Consider the following 5122-nt stretch of genomic DNA (forward strand, 5'->3'; position numbering starts at 1 on the left):
TCTGGGTTGAGCTTCTCAGCCAGTCTTTTTGCCTCATTAATGGCCTCGTCCAGTTGGGCTTGTGGGTCCTTCTCTGGGTTGAGCTCCTCAGCAAGGCGTTCTGCCATTTTAATAGCCTCATCCAGTTGGTCTTGGGGGTCCTCAGAGGCCATACCATCTCAAAAGAAACATAAAGAGAAAACTTCCAATCCTAACACATTCCTTCACATAGTAACCTCCCCCGTCTATGACAAAAGCTGCATGTCATTGATAGCGTGTGTGTTTTACTATGTCCTGCACGTCACTAAAGGTCTTCATCCTTCTCCACACAGACTGACTGATCTACAAATCACTTTGCATAACAAATACATATTTATTATTACTTGCAGATCAGTCAGTCTGTCACCATTTACCAACATTGCACTATTAGTCTGTCACTTCCTTGTTCATGTTGTTCTATGGCATGTGTGCAACTCCAGTCCTTAAAGGCTACAGTGTCTACAAGTTTTGATAAATTTAGATCATTGACTAGTTAGGACCTCTCACCTGATTGTCTGTCTTAACAGGATTTCATCAACTCCTTTACGTACCTCCTAGGGTCCCTCTCTCCTTCTTCTAAGGAAAAGTCACAAGATGAATACAGATTAAGTGGCAATGTGTATTTCTTTGAAGATGCAAAGAGGAAAAAGGGGAATATATAGCCTAATGTATAGGTGGCTAAAATAATAAGTGAGAATGATATCCAAATATACGCAAGTAATGCAACAAAAATATCCACACATTCTATGTTGTGTATGCAACTTTATTGACCTTAGTTACGTAACCTTCCTTACTGGTTTAACACGTTTTTTAAACCAAACACTTTAACAAACACTAAACAAATGTGTATGCATGCTGTATTTCTGACAACAAGGGACGAACTGGCGAKCTACCTGTTATCTGTCCAGGGTCCAGACATCTGGTGTGGGAGAAAAATCTATAAACAACAAGTGTGACATGACCGGATGAGGTAACTATTCTTGTTCTTCTTGTAACTTTCCGGTAGGCTAGAAGCTTTCCGGTGTTTTGCTGCTCGACACAGGTCGACGCAGGTATTGCACTTGATTTATCGTTATCGTAACAGTAGGTGCAGCCAAGTGGAAATACGAAAGGTTTCTAGCTATTTCGCACTGACGGTAATTTGAACACAAGAACGTTTCTAGTGAAAAGGTGRTTACACTCAGAGCCATGTATTTACATTCAGCCACCCTAGCCTTATTACGGGTTAACGTTTTGGTAATTTTGGTTGGCCAACAAAATGTAAGACTACAATGACTGCATACGTTTCCCCAAATGTTATACGAAAAAAAAATGTTTTGTTATTGATGGACAATGGCAAGGCTGCCATTGTATTTTCAGTTACATTCTGGTCAATAAAAATGGTTTACACGTTTGTTTTTTAAGTAATACATGGAACTACAAACGAATAAAACACCATTAGCCATCATGCATTGCATGATTCATTCTATACTGAAGTCTGTTCAGAAAAATCGAAAACAGTACATATTGGCATAAAACCACAATGTTTTAATAGGGATTAAATAAAGACAATATATATATAACCTCTTATGGTTATATGGTTAAAAAAAAGACAAAATATCTATATATTCATAACGTAAAATAAATAAATACAGGCGATCGCGTCTATGGTTGTTGCAACGGCTTGTGTGTCGCCTACTGGTTAAATTCGTGTCTTTTCGCACGAATTAAGTAGCACAGAAATTCGTGTATTTTCAAACGAATTTAACCACCCCAAAAATGCACAAAAACGCACGAAATCTGCTGAAATACATTTTGTACATATATGCGCGAATTGAATGTGAGGCTGGGCTGATAGGCTATAAACATACGTAAGATTTAATTCGTTTTCTTTTTACATCGAAATATTTTATGCACAATTAAATATCAACAATTAATGTCTGATTTGAGAGCTTATGAAAAATATAAGCGACTCTACAAGTTTTAATCAATTGAACTAGAGAACGTTTGAAATGGAGAAAGTTAGTTTAAAAATCACGTTAATCACCATTTAAGTTAAAAACGAATTGAATCAGGCGCTTTGGTTAAACTTTTTGGTATTGGTTTAGCAGGTTACCAACCAATTATCCCATTCTTTAATTTTCCTGACCCTCAAATTCAGAGCAGTTGTTTCTTTTATTCCATATTTAATGTGACAGGATTGGAGAATGATTTATGTAGCCTAGTAGAACAATGGGCAGTATATAAACAATCCCAAACATAGGCTGCTTTATCATATAAAACCATAATCAGTCAAAACACACTGCAATCTAGGCTACACGTGCAAAAATGTAAGCTTGTAGGCCTAATGTCGGCTATATTTTAAAGAACAACAACAAAAGAGAGAAATTATGGCACACTGTCGGAGAAAAATCAGAAAGCCAAAGAAGGAATAATACGCTTCCATACACCTCGGCGTGAGCTACCAATAGGTCTACCTGCACACGGTGCGTATAGCATACTGGACACGGTTTCTAACCCTTTCCTAAACAGGTGGGTTTAACACGCAAACTGCCAAATAAACTTATCCGTGAATGGCTCGCAAAGGGAGGTGCCTTGTTGCCAACAGGACTAGGTACCTTCAGCGTCCCTCCTAAGCTAACGGAGGTGCTGTGGATGGAATGCAGGGATGCTGAAACTGAGACTGGACGATAAAGGATTGGTTTTGAGGAGAACTAGAAACATTAACGCTAGACTGTCTATCTACCGGAGCCATTGATAATAGGCTAGATCACACCTGAACTTTTTGAAGCTGCCGAGGTAAGAGAAAAACCTTAGTATTTCTAGCAGTATCGGGCCAATGAAAAACGGCAGCCCTGAATTACATTTGAAATATTATACTTCTTGAAGTAAACTTATTAAAGGCACAATCTGTTATTTCAACAATGGGACTCCATTATAAAATATATATATATATTATTTTATTTTTTACAAATAAATAGGCTGATCCTGGCACTTTATTTTGTAAGACTTCATAGACTTGAGGAAGCAAGGACATTGTTTGTTTCCAAAGACTCAATGACAACAAAAACAACAAATGGAGTAATACAACCTTACATTCCTGGTGATACTAAGCCCAAAAGGCATCTCGTTTTATAAGTGAATAAGAAATAATCCTACTCAATAATCCTGCTTGAATAATCACATTTCTATATGATAAATTGTTTTGCTACAGTTTTAAGGAATTTGCGATATGAAAATAATAGAAATATTTCAGCAATATCAACAATATACTTTCAGATTTTGCTGATAAGAGACAGAATCATTAGATAATTTGTTTTGGTACTGTCCATATGTAGCCTGTTTTTGGTGTTGTTGTGTTGTTGTCTATTAGTTTACTCCAGTGAGGGGAGAGATGTTAGGGTTAGGGAATTTATTTTCCCCAAAAACATGGGGGATTGGAAATGATGGAGACAATTGCATTGATGGAAGGCACAATCTATCTGCAATATTAAAGCTGATCTAAGCCCCCCCCCCAAAAAAAAAAACAATGTACTTTTACCATCTCATTTGATTGTCCGTTTATTTTGATATTGTTCAAAGGAATCAACAAATAAGGGAGCCATAGTCTGACATTGTCTTGTCAATTTCATTCACAAATGCAGAGAGCCATATCCAATTTTACATGCCTGACTGGACTTCCAACGTTCCAGAATGCCAGTTCTGAGAGACCCATCGAGACCCATCGAAGGACCCCATGGACAGCAATGTAAATATATGCAACTCTTCTAAAATATGAGTGTATCCCCTTTAAAACTCCATGTCAATGTGTAAAAAAACTTTTTGGGCCTCTGAAATATCAGATGGCTTCTATTTTGAGCAGGATCTAGTACAATATGGCAAAGGTGTCAAAACATAAAGGCAGATAATGATTGAAAAAAGTTTTACACACTTAAACATTCGTAAATGTTCCATGAACCTCAATCAATCATGGTCTGTAGCCTATTAGGGACATATCTCAAAAGTTTAAAATCTAGGCAAATGTATCAAAATATTCACAAAATATTTAACAATTGCCCTGAGGCTATTACTCATCATTAAAGAGTAATGAAAGATGAATGAAGTCGGAAAATGTACACTAGGTTTGGGGTCACTTAGAAATGTCTTTGTTTTGAAAGAAAGGCAATTTTTTTGGTCCATTAAAATAACATCAAATTGATCAGAAATACAGTGTAGACATTGGTAATGTTATAAATGACTATTGTAGCTGGAAACGGCAAACTTTTCATGGAATATCTACATAGGCCATTATCAGCAACCATCACTCCTGTGTTTCAATGGCACGTTGTGTTAGCTAATCCAAGTTTATAATTTTAAAAGGCTAATTGATCATTAGAAAACCCTTTTGCAATTATGTTAGCACAGCTGAAAACTGTTGTCCTGATTAAAGAAGCAATAAAACTGTCCTTCTTTAGAGAAGTTGAGTATCTGGAGCATCAGCATTTGTGGGTTCGATTACAGAATCAAAATGGCCAGAAACAAAGAACTTTCTTCTGAAACTCGTCAGTCTATTCTTGTTCTGAGAAATGAAGGCTATTCCATGCGAGGAATTGCCAATAAACTGAAGATCTCGTACAATGCTGTGTACTACTCCCTTCACAGAACAGCAAAAACTGGCTCAAACCAGAATAGAAAGAGGAGTGGGAGGCCCCGGTGCACAACTGAGCAAGAGGACAAGTACATTAGAATGTCTAGTTTGAGAAACAGACCGCTCACAGGTCCTCAACTGGCAGCTTTATTAAATAGTACCCGCAAAACACCAGTCTCACCGTCAACAGTGAGGAGGCGACTCCGGGATGCTGGCCTTCTAGGCAGAGTTGCAAAGAAAAAGCCATGTCTCAGACTGGTCAATAAAAATAAAATATAAAGATGGGCAAAAGAACACAGACACTGGACAGAGAAACTGTGCCTAGAAGGCCAGCATCCCTGAGTTGCCTCTTAACTGTTGATGATAAGACWYGTGTTTTGTGAGTACTATTTAATGAAGCTGCCAGTCGAGAACTTATGAGTTCTCAAACTAGACACTCTAATGTGCTTGTCCTCTTGCTAAATGTGTACTTACATTCTTGCATTCTGAAATCTTTCA

At 37.5% G+C, this 5122-nt stretch overlaps 1 long non-coding RNA gene across 1 annotated transcript; it reads right to left on the reverse strand.

Moving 5' to 3' along the window:
• Positions 1-6: 6 nt before the first annotated feature.
• On the reverse strand, positions 7-1014 carry LOC139029230 (uncharacterized). Its single transcript, XR_011481515.1, has 3 exons — positions 912-1014; positions 526-594; positions 7-157 (listed from the first exon to the last, which is right to left on the reverse strand). It is a non-coding gene; the product is annotated as an uncharacterized lncRNA (long non-coding RNA).
• Positions 1015-5122: the final 4108 nt, after the last annotated feature.

The sequence above is a fragment of the Salvelinus sp. IW2-2015 genome, linkage group LG18, assembly GCF_002910315.2.
Source record: "Salvelinus sp. IW2-2015 linkage group LG18, ASM291031v2, whole genome shotgun sequence".
Lineage (NCBI taxonomy): Eukaryota > Metazoa > Chordata > Actinopteri > Salmoniformes > Salmonidae > Salvelinus > Salvelinus sp. IW2-2015.